At 38.1% G+C, this 17,929-nt stretch overlaps 1 protein-coding gene across 1 annotated transcript in view; it reads right to left on the reverse strand.

Moving 5' to 3' along the window:
* RHOA (ras homolog family member A) overlaps nt 1-17,929 on the reverse strand; it is a 64,832-nt gene that overhangs the window by 15,222 nt on the left and 31,681 nt on the right.

Consider the following 17,929-nt stretch of genomic DNA (forward strand, 5'->3'; position numbering starts at 1 on the left):
TCTGTGACCCCATTTGAGGTTCTTCTCTTGGCAAAGATACTAGAGTTGTTTGTCATTTCCTTCAGGTTATTTCACAGATGAGGAAACTGAGGAAAACAGGATTAAGTGACTTGCCTATGGTCACACAGCTACTAAGTGTCTATGGCCAGATTTGACCTCAGGAAGAAGAATCTTCCTGACTCCAAGCCTGGCACTCTATCCACTGCACCATTTAGCTGCCTTCAAACCCTCCTTTTAAGGTTACAACATAAAATTCACTTTCTACTCTAAAGCCATTTCTTTTCCAATCAACAGAGACAATATATATGGCAGCCAGGTGGTACAGTGAGTAGAACAATGGGCCTAGAGTCAGGAAGCCCTGTGTTCAAAATTTAACTGAGACACTTAATAGCTGTGAGACCTTGGGCAAGTCACTTAACCCTGTTTGCTTCAGTTTCCTCATCTGTAAAATGGGGATAATAATGGCATCTACCTCCTAGGGTTGCTGTAAGGATCAAATGAGATATTTGCAAAGCACAGTGATATGTAAATCCTAGTTATAAATACATTTTACAGCCCGCTTTTCCAGTCCTTAGCTAACAATTTAAATGTGACATAAATAATGCCAATAATATTTTACAAAAAGTCAGGCAAAGGAGGAGGAAAAAAGCTTGAGATATATTAAAATGAGCTTATTCTCTGCCCTGATTCTCTCAAAGTATGTAAAGCCAGACCAGACCAGACCATTCATCATCTGGTTGGTTCCTTTCTCCTAAACATTTCCCACAGTGATTTTCTTAGGGAGGGAGGGTAAGGTCTGAGAAGAAGGTACAAGATAAATGGTTACAATGAAACTGACATCCTTGAAGAACTCAGTTCTTTTCAATCAAGTTGAACATAATGATGTCTAGAAAAGTCTGAAATAATATTGTTTTAAGGATTGTATTATAGTGGAAAGAACCTGAATCTGTAGTCAGAAAAACCTGGGTTTAAATCCTGGCTGTGATATTGACCAGTTGTGCAAGCACTGGAAAGAAAAACTCATGAAACCCCAGTTTGCCTACCTAATACTGACACCTTACAGGATCTTTTTGTGAGGTTTAAATGAGTTAATATATTCAAAACCCTAAATATCAACTATTATGCAGGACTGCTTAAATTGAAATACATGAGACTAGAATAGAGGTGACATCCTGTTCTAATAAAAATCACTAACAGAAGGATCTCCAAGTATCAGCTGAAAGCCTACTTAATTTTTTAATTTGCATTTCATACACTGTGCTGGGAGGGGGAAAAAGAAGACAGAAACCAGGTATAGACCAACACTTCACACTGTATACTAAAATAAAAGTCAAAATGGATACACATAAAGGATGATACCATAAGCAAATTAAAAGAGTATGGAATCATTTATCTGTCAGATTTATGGGTAGAGGAAGAATTTAGGACCAAATAAGATATAGAGAGCAAAATAAAATGTAAAATAGATCATTTTGGTAATATAAAATTTAAAAGCTTCTACACAAACAAAACCAATGTTACCAAGATTACAGAGAAGCAGAAAACTGAAAGAATTTTTGAAACGAATATCTCTGTTTTATAAAGGCCTCATTTCTCAAATACGTAGAGAACAGAGTCAAATTTATAAAAATGCAAGTCATTCCCCAATTGATAAATGGTCAAAGGATATGAACAGGCAGTTTTCAGACAATAAAAGCTTATCTATAATCATATGAAAAAAATGCTCTAGATCACTATTGAGCAGAAAAATGTAAATGAAAACAACTCTGAAGTATTACCTCATATCTATCAGAGTGGCAAATATAACAAAAATGGAAAATATTGGATGTTGGAGAGGATATGGGAAAGCTGGGATGCTAATCCACTGTTGGTGGAGTTGTGAAAAGATCCAACCATTCTGGAGGGCAGTTTGGAACTATGCCCAAAGGGTTACAGAACTGTGTATACCCTTTGATCCAGCAATATCACTACTAGGTTTATATCCCAAAGATATCTCCCAAAAGAGAAAAATACCCATCTGTACAAAAATATTTCTAGTAGCTCTTTTTGTGGTGGCTAAGAATTGGAAATCAAAGGAAAGCCCATCAATTGGGGAAATGGCTAAACAAACTGGCAAATGATGGAGATGGAATATTATTGTGGTATAAGAAATGACAAGCAGGATGAATTCAGAAAGGCCAGGAAAGACATGTATGAACTGATGTATAGTGAAGTGAACAGAACCATGAGAACACTGTGTACAGAGACAGGAATATAGTTTGATGAAGAACTGTGAATGACTTAACTATTCTCAGCAATACAAGGAGCCAAGACAATCCCAAAGGACCAATGATGAAACATATTATCCACCTCCAAAGAAAGAACTGATATTGATAGAACACAGACTAAAGCATGCTATTTTCACTTCATTTTATTTTTTCCCTTTTATTCTAGTTTTCTTGTACAAAAATGACTAATATAGTAATGTTTTACATAATTGCACATGTATAACCCATATCTGATAGCTTACTTCCTCAAGGAGGGGAGGGAAAAAATTGGAAACCCAAACTATAAATAACAATGTTTATTACATTAAAAAAAAAAAAGAAATGATAAGCAGGATACTTTCAGAAAAACCTGAAAACTTACATGAACTGATGAAAAGTGAAGTAAGCAGAACCAGGAGAAGACTGTACAAGGTAACAGTCATATTGTATTATGATCAATACGAATGACTTAGCTATTCTCAGAAATACAAAGATTCAAGACATTCCTGAAGGACCTATGATGAAACATGCTAGCCACTTCCAGAGAAAGAACCTGAATGCAGACAGAATACTTTTCAAAAACTTTAGTTTTCTAGGTTTTTGGGGGTCTGTTTTCTTTCACAACATGACTAATATGGAAATGTTTTGCATAACTGTACATATATAACATTTATCAAATTGCTTGCCTTCTCAATAATAGAAGAGAGAATGGGAGAGAATTTTGAACTCAAAAGTGTAAAGGAAAAAGTTAAATTGTTTTCATACATAAGTGGGAAAAATAAAATATTTTAATATTTTAAAACATTTTAAATATATATTAACCTTGGGGTAACTAGGTGGTACAGTGCACCTGCCCTGGATTCAGGAGAACTTGAGTTCAAATCTGGCCTCAGACACTTGACACTAGCTGTGTGACCCTGGGCAAGTCATTTAACCCTCACTGCCCCACTCCCCCCACCGCTTACACACTCCCACACCCCTTTTAAAAAAGGGAGGGGCTAGAGTTTGGATATGCTAATTTTACAGCACTGTTTTAATGATTTTGTTCTTTTCCTTTTATATTATAGTCATTGTGTCCTGCCTTCATTTTGCATTACTTTATACAAAACTCCTAAAATTTTTCTATCTTTATCAAGCTGATTGTTTTTTATAGCACAATAACATTCCGTAACATTCATGTACCACAATTTAACCATACCTCAATTGACAGGCATTGTTTCCAGTTCCTACCACAAAGTGTTGCTATCAACATTTAAATGTAAAATGAGCCTTCTTTTGTCAATGAAATTCTTGAGGTATATGACATTAATTTTGCTCACGCAAAAGGTTTTCAATTTCATGTGATCAAAATGATCTAATTTATCCCATGCACAGCTGTGCACACATAATCCTCTACTCTTCTAAGATGTCTGGTGCTATGATCTTTGGTATTCAATTCACTTACCGTTTAAAATTTATTATGGAATAAGATTAGAATGTTGGCCTAAATTTAATTTCTTCCAGACTGCTTTTTAGTCTTCAGAGAGTTCTTTCTAGGTAATTCTGTTTTCAGGTCTATTCAACACCGGGGTTATTGAATTCTACTCTTTCTTATTCTTCTTTATCTAGCCTGCTTCACTGATCCAACTTTTCTACTTACTAGCCTGTACTAAATGGTTTTAGAGATTAATCCTTTATGATGTTGTGTATGGCCTGGAAGTACTATTCCCTTTTCATTCTTACTCTTTTCCATTATTTCCCCTGATATTCTAGATATTTTATTCCTTCAAGTGAATTCTGTTGATTTTGCTCCATAAACCATGTTACCCCTCCTGTAGTTATTAGTAAAGCACTAAATTGGCACATCAATTTTGGTAGCAGTCATTTTTATTATATTGGCACAGACTAGACATAAGCACTGAATATTCCTCCAACTTTTTAAGTTGTTCTTTATATTTTATTTACTATCTTTAACTTATTTATTTATTTCACAATTATTCTGAACGGAAAGCCCTTCATCTTGAGGGGTAGTATCCTGATCTGTGAAATTGGGATAATATTTCTTTCACTACCTGCCTTCATAGAAAACTTCAGATGAGGTAAACTTTAAATCTCAAACACAAACTAAACTATTTTCCTCACCATTATCTTCTGTGATAAGTACAACCAACAGCCTTCAGTGTTAGAATTTTAAAGAACCATTTCAAACAAATATTGGTGCTCAAGTCTTGCAAGATTCATAAATTTGCTTTCATTCTTATTCATGTCTAGATATCACATGATTTATAATATAGTCAAGAGCTCATCTGTATTGTTTTATGCAGTCAACAAAAAACCAGAGCCTTTTTTTTGAAAACAAAAGTTCAATTCCAAACTCTTAACTCCAAATGGAGAAAAGTGAAAATGCCAACAGTACAAACCTCCAGCCAAGTGTTTTGATGGAGAGCACCGAAATACTGAGAAGTGGAACACTATTGTAGTTATTGGCTTAAGCAGGAACAAAGGAAAAGTATGAACATGAGTATAAAAGGAAAGTTCCACAGTGAGTGAGGAGATGGATTTTGGACAACATAGGAGTGGAAGGGCTACCACATGAGAACAGAGACATTTGCAGGGCAGACAAGGGAAAACAACAAACTCACTAGTTTTCCCCACTCTGCTTTTACTGAATCATCTTTTCTCTTTGCTATTACACATTGCTTTTCAAACACGGCTGCTTGCCAGTTTGGGGAAGGAAACCAGCTCAGGCTCTCCCTGCACAGCTTGGGTCAGATGACTCATTTTTATGAAGGGTTTTACTGAGGACATTTCCCAAGCTCAGTCCAGCTCATTTAAGTTAACTGCAATAGCTTTTCTTACAGTTTTGATTCTACTACCACTCAAAGTTACAACAAATCTGTTTATCACTTACCTGAAAGGGTACTACCAAAATAAAAATCCAAAAAAAGTCGAGTCTCCTCAAGAGAGGCATTCTAGAAAAGTCACTGTATTACTTGGCATCAGAACAATTGTTGATCATGCTAATGGGAACAAATTGAAACTGTTCCTTGTTCACAACAGTATGATCAAAACCGGATACTGGGGGGTAGGTAGGTGGCACAGTGGATAGAGCATCGGCCCTGGAGCCAGGAGGACCTGAGTTCAAATCCGAACTCAGACACTTGACACTTACTAGCTGTGTGACCCTAGGCAAGTCACATAACCCCAACTGCCTCACAAAAAAACCAAAAACCACGCCCCCCCCCAACTGGATACTAAAATTTCCTGGTTTTCCTTTTCCTTTTTTGAGACAAATTCTGCCTCTAGTAAGGCTCAAAAAACTCTAAAAATAATACCTGGCATTCTTTAGTTCTTCAGGTTTAGAATCTGGGTTTGAGACTTAGGTCTCTTACTATGTCATTTAACTACTCTGAGCCTGATAGAAACCTACTTTTTTCATTTTTTAAGATGAGGGCGTTAATACACTAAAGTCCCTTCCACTTCTCTCTCTGATACTATATTGTTGCTACAAGCTCACATTTGGCTTTACCTAGTGCTTTCACATACTTTACCTGAACTTTCTATTAAACAGCTCAACTGAAGAATCCCAAGGAAGGAATTCAAGCCCATGTTTTCCACATGGCCACAGCTAGTTCAGTACCATTAACAATTCAAAGTGTCCTATGGGACTACCCAAAAGCTATTATGAATAATGTAACGGGGGAGGAAACCAGAGTTGTTCAAACACTGACCTCCTTTAAGGTCTCTCACTCTCTGGCAAATCTTGTGTTTTACTGGGTACTATGAATCGTTCACTTTCTGACTTCATTTTTCACATCCCTCAAACAGATAGAACCCCCTGTGACAAAATCTCTGCACCTAACATAACATGTTTCACATGATTTTTGCACTACCAAACCATTTTCAACCAGACTTCCTATCTTCTTCTTCTTCTTTTTTTTTTTTTGCAGGGCATGGGGATTAAGTGACTTTCCCAGGGTCACACAGCTAGTAAGTGTCAAGTGTCTGAGGCCGGATTTGAATTCAGGTACTCCTGAATCCAGGGCCGGTGCTTTATCCACTGTGCCACCTAGCTGCCCCTAGACTTCCTATCTTCTTAAACTCAGACACCAGGTGTCTGTCCATTAGATTACTCTCACTGGAAGGTCAATGAAGACTAAGTCCACAACAATCCACACAAAGATGAGAAGGAATTAACTATTTTAATTCTTTCAAAACTTAGTATTCAATTTGTTGCCTTTCAGTATATTGTATTGTAAATGATGACGTGTGTAATCTGTCATTTATTCATAGTTCAACTATAGTCCTATTCTCACTTTTTAGGGTAGGGATAGAATATATGCAAGTGATCATATAATGTCAGCAACCTTCTGTTATTTATAATGGTTAACCTAATTTTCAATTGTTAAAGTGGTTTATAAAATATAGAAAACAAGAGACAAATATTGCTATGATACATATTTTATGCTCCCAAAATATATCCTCTGTCTACAATTACAACCTCAAATATTTACACGAAGCTAAAGGACCAGTAAGCAACGACTTTACCAACAAGATATGAGTATCACAGTTATGAAAATAAAACCACTTTAATAGCCCTAGATTCTCATCTCATTTCCTGACTCCTAGATAGGAGCTGAAATTAAAATATAGGTGACAAATGAAGGCTCTCTCTACATAGAAGACTAAATTTACCTTACTTAAAGATATGCCTATGAGTTAGGGAAAAAAAAAAAACACTTCAGTTTACTGTTCCTTACACCCACATCACTGTTAGTCCTGGGAGAAACAAGTAGCCATCTTCCCACTCACTTCCTGTTTCCCTCTGTTCCCAGAAGCAGCTGCTTCTCTGGACACAGGAAAAGGCGAGTAATCCTAAACTATTGAAGCAAGGAAATGGGAGATATACTTGTCTTGCTTTGTTTCTAATGTCTCCCTAAATCCTTGGGGATCGAGGCTTTAATTCTTGCCTCTGTTTAGCCCTGAGACCATCATTCAAAAGTCAGTTAACAGATTAAAAAAAAATATTAGTATTTTATTTCTTTCCAGTTACATGTAAAGACAGTTTTCAACATTTGTTTTTATAAGATTTTGAGTTCCAATTTTTTCTCTTTCCTCCCTGCCCTTCCCCTCCCCAAGACAGCAAGCAATCTGATATAGGTTATATACGCACAATCACATTAGTCATGTTTGAAAGAAGCATCAGAACAAAAGAGAAAAACAAGAGAGAGACGAGAGCGAATGAGGAGAGAGAGAGAGAGAGAGAGAAAAAACACAAAAGAAAAAGCAAAAAACAGTACAGTTCACTCATGCATCAGATTCCACAGTTCTTTTTCTGGATGTGGAGAGACTTTCCCCTTATGGGTCCTTTGGAATTGCCTCAGACTTGTTCACAGAGTGCCACCTCTGGAAAAATGGTGTTTGGCACTTTTTTTTGGTTGGGAGTGGGGAGGAATGTAGACAAGAGAGGAGTAGTGAAACTCTAACCTAGAAGGCCCAAAGGAGATAAAAGGCTGGTCTCAATGGAGTTAGACTAATAAGAGTTGGAAGCCTTATTGATCATCTAGTTCAACCCTCTCGTTTTCCAAATAAAGAAACTGAGCTTAAAGGGAGTTAATTGACATGTCCAACTCATACAACTAACAAATTATGGAGTAAGAAATTTGTGATTCAGAAGGCCTTATTTTCCAGTTCACTGCTCTTTCTTTCTTAGGAGGGCAGCTAAGTGGTGTAGAGCACTGGGTTTGGACTCATCTTCCTGAATTCAAATCTGGCCTCAGATACTTACTAGCTGTGTGACCCCGGGAAAGTCACTTGACGCTGTTTGCTTTAGTTCTTCATTTGTGAAGTGAGCTAGAGAGGGAATCAGCAAATCATTCCAGTATCTTTGCCAAGAAAATCCCAAGTGGGGTCACAAAGAGTCAGTCATGACTGAAATGACTGAACAACAAAGCTCTTTATACCTACCATGCTGCCTCTTATAAAAGAGACTTTTTGGAATCACAGAATCTTGGTTCAAAAGAGTTCTGCCACTTACAACCTGTGCAGCACTCAACAAATCACTTCAATTTCTTTGATTCTCAGTTTCCTCAAGAAGATTTCTAAGTTTCCTTCCAGCTCTAAATCTATAATTTCATGACTTCAAATACTAATATTCTTTTACAGAGGCATCATTAGGACTTATAAACAGCAGCAAATGCAGCTGTGCTGTCTGTCTCCCTGATGCATATTTTCGGTCCACTTGTTTCAAAAAACAAGCAATAGGGTCTTTTCCCTTGTTTCCTATTCCAAACACTACTAATATTGCCACAATATTAAAGGAATACAAAGATTATTATTTTTTTTAATGTCATAAAACCCTTGAGTAAGAGTAAATAAGGCTTTGCCCAGAAACACAAAAGGAAAAACTTGCCATTTTTATTCTGGATGACTGTCTTTATTCAGAAGGGAAAATGATCACTTCTCCAAATTAGAAGATGGATGGTGCTTCAATTTTAACTACTGCCAGGAAAGGTTGGATGTACATTTTAAATCTTTAAGACAGGGGCAGCTAGGTGGCACAGTGGTTAAAGCACTGGCCCTGGATTCAGGAGGACTTGAGTTCAAACACAGCCTCAGACACTTATCACTTACTAGCTGTATGACCCTGGGCAAGTCACTTAACCCTCTCTGCCCTGCAAAAACAAATTTTGAAGACAAACTCTTTAGCAAACTAAGCTTACTCTTTAAATTACAAACACTGATTAAATAAATGAGTAGGTAATGACTGACTGCCTATGGGTGGAAAACAAGTGGGCCAAAGTTGAAAAGCTTAGAGAAAAGCCATGTTCTACTTCTCTGGTATCAAGAAATAATCCATGTTTTAGTACCAATCCCATTTTGTAAAGGATTTACCACTCTCTGAAGTTAGGCAGAATTTGGAGAGAGGGATAATGGAAAGCCAAGGATTATTTGGTAAAGCATGAAAACTTCAGATGATCACTTGAGACCAGACAATATAAAGGCCAGCCAAATTATAGGCACAACCCTCAAATTAAAATAATAGGCATGTGTGTGGAAAGATATTTGCCTTTACATATATTTTTCATATGTGGAAGAAAGAACTTCAGTAGGCCTTATTTTCAAATAGACCACTTAAGAGAAGATGCTTTTCACTGATTTATACGGGCTTTCTTTAAAGTTAGTTCTTAAAGAGTTTAGACCACTAGCTTATCTCCCTTTATTGCTTGCAATATACTACATGCACAAACACATACATATCTCATAACTCTTAAATGCAGAAGTATCAAATGCATATATACATATACATATATATAATATATATATATATATATACACACATATATATATTGGATACTGGTTCAAATATCACCTCTGATGCTTACTACCTGTATCAGCTAGCTAGCAGCCTCAATTTCTTCACCTGTAAATTAAAGGGGTTTGATCTCCAAAGTCCCTTCTAGTTCTATGATGCTACTTAATGCTTACTGTTCAGTGGGGATGCTGTGCCAATGAATTAATTAGGGTCCTAAGAAAGGCAAGGACATACCATGAAAAGGAAAATGCCATTCCAGTGGTCTGGGTTCTTCCAAATCAAATGTACAATATTCTTTTCTTATTTGATTGGTGATGTGATGTGAAGTGAACTGAATGTGGTGGTGTTAGGTTTTTCTCTGACATAAGGCCTTCTTGCCAAGTTATCAATACCTGACACTTTTGTTCCTCCCAATGCCTCCTTTTGTACCCTAGTTTTCTGGTGTCATTATGAAAGCTCTACATCAGTCGCAATGGTTGAAAGCAGGTCAAAAAAAGGGACCAGAGGGGCAGCTAGGTAGTGCAACGGATAGAGCACTGGGCCTGGAGTTAGGAGTACCTGAGTTCAAATCCGGCTTCAGACACTTAACACTTACTAGCTGTGTGACCCTGGGCAAGTCACTTAACCCCAATTGCCTCACTTAAAAAAAAAAAAAGAGACCAGAGTGGTCTTTTTTAATGTTGAGATTTTTAAAAAGGCCTTATTTATACTATTGTTGACCAAAGAAAGAATAAAAAAAAATGTTTTGTGGGTCAGGTGGAGAATGTGGTCAATTTTCAACCAGGGCCAGTTTAGAATTCAGAACTAACAGCATAAAGATGAATACAACTACCTGTGAGACCCCTGGGTAAGTTCCAGTTTTTTCATCTGTAAAGTGCCCTAGGGGGTTGGACTAGATGACTTCTACAGTTTCTTCTAATTCCAAAATCATCCTGTGACCCTAAGACACAGATGGCATCAGCAACATCCCTGTACTCCCTAGTTGATTGATGACGTATGAGAAACAATGATAATGCAATCAACTGTACTCTTTAAAGGTTCTTTAAAAAAAAAAAAAGAAGAAAGGAAAAGAAAAAGAAAGCCATGGCCTAATTACTACTACCCAAAGATACAAACACTACATGTGCTGTGATTTTTACTTGAAAGACATTAGATATCTAGGACTTAAGCAGTTGCTTTAGAAATAATACATGAGTATGCCAATGAAATAGCTGAGGTTCCATGCATCAAAATGGGGACTTGTAAAGGTAGCATAGTAGCTCCCTTGAAAATAATCATACTTTATGAAAGAATAAATATCTCAGAGGTACAATTTATACTAATAAAGCTTGTCTTATAAGAACATACTTTGAGGGGCAGCTAGGTGGCACAGTGGATAAAGCACCAGCCCTGGATTCAGGAGGACCTGAGTTCAAATCCGGTCTCAGACACTTGACACTTACTAGCTGTGTGACCCTGGGCATGTCACTTAACCCCCATTGCCCCGTGCAAAAAAAAAAAAATTAAAATTAAGAACATACTTTGGCCAAACCCACATTAATGGCAAGGATGGTGAGGTGCATTTGCCACTTACGATTTAACTGATAATTGCTTTGGCTAGAAGAGGTGCATATATACACCAACGGAACATTATAGTAGCTTATGTTCAAAAGAAAAAGACTTGAATAAATGTGCTTTGGAGTATGCCAAACTGTCCTGCAAATGCAGGAAAAAAAATGACAAAACAGGTTGGAGATAATGGTTTTGAGGAGGCTAGGGTTAGATACACATTGGGACATTCTAACCAAAGGAGAGGACTTAAATTAACCAAAAGTGTTGGTTTCAGTGAACATGTCAAATAGCATCATTTACTAGTCTGTTCTTCACCTATCAACTATTGACAACTACTGCTGGTCTGGAACCCCAGAAAAAACTTGGTTCATGGCTATCTGTATTATCAAGCTGAAATCAATTTTATACAGCTTTGGTCCACAGACTTGGTTTCAAAGGAAATAAGGTTGCTTATAATTTATACATTACTTCATTGATATGTTTTAGGGAGTTGAGAAAATAACCATATATTTATTTCAAGCTCTGATTAATATGCCTGCAATAATTCTTAACATCAAATCAATCCTATAACAGTAAGTGACTATTTAGGAAAGCACCTTTAATGTGGATTATTCTTTTAGCTCCTGTGTCCTGGGTAATAGGCAATACAGTTACTGTAATGGTCAGTCTCAGAAGTCTATACAAATCTGTCATAATTTTTAGACACCATACACTGCCTTTGTATGTGTTAATTAACTTTTGTAATTATTGCCCCCCCCATAAAATTCAATATGGATAAAATATTAAGAGATTAATAGAGAGAGCCTCTGACCTAAAGTATAGGCCTTCTTAGTTACAAGTTACAATTTCAGGTTCCACTTTTGGGCACATACTTTCCCGCAAGAAGAGTAAAGACAGAAAGGAGATTTCATATGCACCAAAACAGAACAGCAGAACCAGAAACAAAGTGAGTGCCCATCAATGTGGGAATAGCTAACAAGCTCAGCTATGATTTTACACCCATTAGAGAGCAGGGACTGTGGTTTTTTTTTTTTTTTTTTGGTGGGGCAATGGGGGTTAAGTGACTTGCTCAGGGTCACACAGCTAGTACTTGTCAAATATCTGAGGCCGGATTTGAACTCAGGTACTCCTGAATCCAGGGTCAGTGCTTTATCCACTGCGCCACCTAGCTGCCCCATAAAACCTCTTTTTAAAAATAAAATCTTTAACACTTAGTAGAGTGCCTGGCACATAATAGATGCTTAATAAATGTTTCCTGTTTTGTTTTACCTGTCAGATGCAATTGATATATAGGGTAGTTTTGTCTAACCTTTATTTTTAAATGAGGCAGGACTCATTAAGAAGGGAAAAGAGGGAGAGAGATTGAGCCAAAAAAAGAAGCCTGATACATCATGGTTCATATTTTTCAGGAACTGTCTCCCCCACCCCCAAATCCCTCCATTTTCCTTCTCAAGCTATGTCCTTGCCCTTCTTAGGATGCTAATTAATTCACTAGCACAACATCCTTACTAAATAGTAAGCATAGAGTACTATTATAGCGCTAGAAGGGACTTTGGAGATCAAATCCCTTTATTTTACAGAAAAAGGGAGTGAGGCTGATACCTGTTAAACAGGAGATATTACACTTTTAAATATAAAAAGGTTTGTTGTGAATCAACATTTTTACACATAACATGAAATAAAACAAACTGAGATTACACATGACTATGGCCAAATGAAACTGAAGACAGGAATGCTGGTACTAAACACATTCTTAGTTCACAAGAAAACACAGAAGTCATTAAGTCACTTGGTTCTTTGTAATTAAAAAGTTAGCAAATACACTTAGATTTTTTACATACATATGTAACAATATTTCTTTTAACATTGTAAATACAACTTATCTGTCACTGTTCACAGAGGACAATTACAACCTCATGGGTACTCAGAGGAATTTTGCCTTTCTAAAGGGGGTTTTTGGAAAACGCCCAATACTGGTGTGTGTGTGTGTAAAAACCAGGTTTTGGATGGTGCACAAAGCTAGGTCTGTTTGCAAATGAGGTAGTCATAAATATAACTTGTGAAATCTGTTTAGACAAGGCAGAACTTAAGTCAGAACATTACTCACTGCTAAGGAGGACTCCAAGTCAACTCCACCCATGTTAGCCTGTACTGGGAAGTCAATGAAATAGGCCAATTCTACTCAGCCAACATGCCATGGAAACTCTCTGAACTCCCCCTGATTAATAACTTACATAAAGGTAAGTAACAGACCCTAGATTAAAAGGCCTTCTGACTTTCGATATAAACCACACTGGAGAATAGTTAGCCCCCCAAACTGATATAAAAGCACTAGATACTAGACTGAAAATAAAATTCAACAAAAATTTTTTTGAGGGTGGTGGGTGGGGGTGGGAAGCAGTATGATGAGAACTGTTCACATTTGAAATAAGGAGTTTCCAAGTCAGGAAAAAGTTGTCTTGGTTTGGATACAAACTAGAAACATGAGTTTGTTATCTGAAATGCTCCCTTGAAAACATTTTACGGTTGCCTGCTCTCTACCTGGCAATACCTGCTTGCTGGCTGTGGCCAGTGCTCACCTAGAACCTCAGAACAAACTTACTTTTGGCTCCAGGATATCTGTACACACACAGCCAGAATCAATTACACATAACTTTGAATACATGCACACAAAACAAGGATACCAGGATAAAGGCTATGGAAGGATTGGTCTCAAAGAGATTTCATATGCACCAAAATCAAAACACCGCAACTTCCAATCACTTCTCTATTCCAAACAAGCAGTCAGCATCACAAGGAGCTAGAAAACTGACATAACTCCTGCTCAACAGGAAAGCTTTAAGTTACGGTCTTTTTAGAAGTTTGTAAAAAGGAATTATTGTATCAAGACTTGCAGGAATCCTCCCCCCGCTTAGGTTCATTCTAACTGCAGAAGTAACGGGGAAAAAAAGTCTTTCCTTGGGACTGAGACTTGTCAGAGCTATACATAAATGAATGGTCTGAAACAGCCATTACATAGGATAAAAGTTTTGGGACATACACCATGAACAAGGTGTTTTTAAAAACAAACTAAACCCATGTCAGGCAAGGGTCCCCTGTTTATGATCCCTATTTTAATGAAAAGTTTTAAATTTCTCCTGGAAACCTAGGGAGTTATCCAGGTAACTCAAAGGGACAGACAAGAGACTACTATGGTTCCAGTAGGTTTTGGTGGATGAAATACTAAACTTATAACATTAAAAGACAGACACACCCCAATCTCTTCTTGGACATAGTGGTGATACCCTGAAGAGGCTTTTCTTCTTCATCGTGACTTTGCCCACACAGACGCATAGTACTCAGAAGGGGATTTTAGAGAGGGTCTGCTTTCACACGTGTCTCAAATGTAGACTGGATTCCAAGTCAGGCATCTCTTCAGGGTGACAGTCATTTCTTCTTATATATCTTAATTGAACTAAAGCTATGAGTGAGCTGAGCACAGGAAGGCAGCTTCTAAAACTTAGTTTTCTCATTTTCTGGGGTTGTCTTCAATTGTACATTGGTTTCATGCTTGATTTTTGTTGTGGTCCTTTGTTGTGTTAGAATGTTAAGAGGAGGTTCTGGTCCTCGGCTTACTGATGTAAATGAGAATATTTCCTTATGATGTAACAAACTAGCAACAAAAGGCTGAAAATTTCAAATAATACACACTGATTAGTCATACTCCGTGGGAAGTTTCTATTCTAAATTAATGAGAATGTATGAGTCCAGAAAAAAAAAGTTATTACCTCAGAGAAAGTGAGACCAATCTGCCACCAGACAAACTTGCGGGGTAGGGTGGGTGTTGCTTAAAAATAATGCTTCCTGGGGGCAGCTAGGTGGCGCACTGGATAAAGCACTGGTCCTGGATTCAGGAGGACCTGAGTTCAAATCCGACCTCAGACACTTGACACTTACTAGCTGTGTGACCCTGGGCAAGTCCCTTAACCCTCACTGCCCCTCAAAAACAAAACAAAAACAAAAACAATGCTTCCTAGTAGGATCAGAAGAGGCAGCTTTTCCTGATCTGACATCTTCTCCAGGAATTCTTTGAAATTCACACTAGACCAAATCCAGTGAAAAACTATAAATGTCTTCTTGAACACCAGAACCGCACAAGAGGTCACAAAGAAGCAGGGTTTCAAAGAAAAAGTGGATTTTCCACAAGTGCCACATGAATAAGATATGAATCAGGGGGGCAGCTAGGTGGTGCAGTGGATGAAGCACCGGCCCTAGATTCAGGAGGACCCGAGTTCAAATCCGGCCTCAGACACTTGACACGTACTAGCTGTGTGACCCTGGGCAAGTCACTTAACCCCCATTGCCCCCCCCCAAATGAATCAACATTAAAAAAAAAAAACCATGGAAGGAAAAAAAAAAAGGAAAAGGAATACCTTGTATAACTCTTAAACTTTACCCAAGAAAAGGACTACCTGAAAACTACAGTAGACCAAACAAATCAATGACACGCTTAAGACAACAAGAAATATTAGAATAAAGATGGGGCGGGGGGGGGGGAGAGAGAACACAAGACCCAAAGAAAACATCTACTTGATATCAAAAACAGGTTAAGCCCTGCAATATAGGTCTAAGAGAAAGAATCTGAGAATCAATGGATTTGCTGTAGAGGAGAAAGTATATAGACAGCTTTTTCACAGGAGTTTAGCCAAAAGAGGAAAAGAGAGCTATAGAGCGATAGCCTGAGTGTATGGCAGGATTTAGTAAAGGGTTTTTCAAGGCTGGAGGATACTTGGGCATGTTTTGAAGGGAGTGGCAAAGAACCCAATGGATAGGGACGAAACGAAAGAAAAGGGGTCGGGAGATGACTGAGGATGCAGCCTGCTGGAGAAGCATGAATTGACCTCAGTAAGGAAAAAGGAGCACCCTCATTTTCAGAGCTGGGGAAGACAGGAAAAGAATGGGAGCTGATGTGAGATACAGAGGAGGGGAAAAGATGATGTTCGCTCTGAAAGGCCTCAACTGCGATAAGGCAGTAGTGGAGATATGGTAAGATTGAAGTGGGGAGAGAAGGTTTAGAATAGCTTCTGTGGGGAATAAGATATGCAAATGATTAAGGAGGAATAAAGGGCCTGACTGGCTGGTACAGAGAGCCCAGCCGAGGTTGTATAACATGAATTTATAATGCACCTAATTAGCAGAGTTTTAAGACTTCCTTCAGCTGCACTCAGAGGCTTGTGAGTAGGAGTGAAGAGAAGAAATGGCTAAACTTATGGTTGAGAATGGTGGAGGAAGGCGAAATAAGGACAGGAGTAATGGCTGGAGAAGGTATTGACAAGCTGACGGACAGGTTGATCTCCAAGAGGGGAAAGATGTTTAGAAGGCATGAGGCATAAGGGGAGAGGTGGAATGAGAGGTGATGGTCAGACAGTTCCTGATTAAGAAAGTGGAGCACTTGGGACTAAGGGTGAAATTCACAGTATGAATCTCAAAGGCATATACCATGGGATTTAAGGAGGCTGAAGAATTGAGGAGATTAGAGAGTCTGAGGGAGCATCTATGTGGATATTCAAGTCCTCCAGTATAAGGGAAGGAGTCCAGCAGAGCCTGTTAGAGATTTTCCCCCAAAGACAATATCCATGAAGTATAGTTGTACTGATAGCATTAATATCAGGAACACAAAACTAAGTCAGTCAGTCAATAAGCTGGAGCTCAATTAAGAGCTTACTAATTGCCAGAAACTGTGCTGATAAGACTGGGATAACATACAAGCAAGAAGAGAAACGCTCTTGCTCTCAAGAGCTTAAGTTACACCACCATACAGGAAGGTACCTAGGAATAACTTTCCAATAGGAGGAAGGACCTGCAGGTGTAGAGTCAGGACGCAGCTTAGGCATGGTGGTATAACCACCTCCATACATCCCAGGGAAATAACTGTATAAGTAAAAGAAGGGCTAATGAGGATTCTAGTGGACTTCAAGCTCAACCTGAGCCACCTGGGAAATATGGCAGCCAAATTCGATCTTAGGTATCTAATGGAAATGATGAGCAAAGTGATTTCCCTACTACACTTTGCCAGGTCACACTATATCCAGTTTTGGATACCACGTTTTTGAAGGGATGCTAACAAGCTTGAAGCACATTTGGAAGGTGACACTAATAGTACAGGACTCAAATATAGAGGTTTTAGCTGAAAAAGCAGAAGACTAGGACTAGGGGAGGAAACGATGATAGTGACTATGACATGCCAATCTTCAAATATCTGAACACTTGTAGTGCTGAAAGGGAATAACTTGGTTCTGCTTAACCCAGATAGTTGAGCGAGAAGTAATGGGCAATAGTTATGGAAAGAAGTTTTAGCTCAATAACGAAGAACTTAAATTAGAACTATTATAAAATGGGGCAGGGGCACTGAATTTCCAATTATGGGAAGATCTTCAAGTACAAGTCTAATGACCACAGGTCAGGGATGTGGTATAGACAATCATGATTTGAGTAAAGCTTGCTATTTGACCTTTGAAGTCAACACAAAAAATAACAAATCCTACTTAGTATTTTAAGACACTGGAGATTTGGGTTAGGCCTATACAATATTAGCATCCTGCTGTCCAACTGGAGTTCCCATAAATCTAAACAAGCAACTATTAACTGCTTCTCAGCTAGTTTTTCCTTTTGCCTTTGGGGACAAGTATACCTAAACTAGAGAAAGCACTCTTCAAATCAGTAATTTATGCAGGAGAAATAGGCTGAAAGGGAGGAGACACTGGCTGTAATTATCAAGACCACTTCTGAATGAAGGGGATCATTGATGGGCAAGCCATAGTGGGTAATGATCTAAATTTGAGGGGCAGCTAGGTGGCAC

This window comes from Dromiciops gliroides, chromosome 1, assembly GCF_019393635.1.
Source record: "Dromiciops gliroides isolate mDroGli1 chromosome 1, mDroGli1.pri, whole genome shotgun sequence".
In the NCBI taxonomy this organism is placed as follows: domain Eukaryota; kingdom Metazoa; phylum Chordata; class Mammalia; order Microbiotheria; family Microbiotheriidae; genus Dromiciops; species Dromiciops gliroides.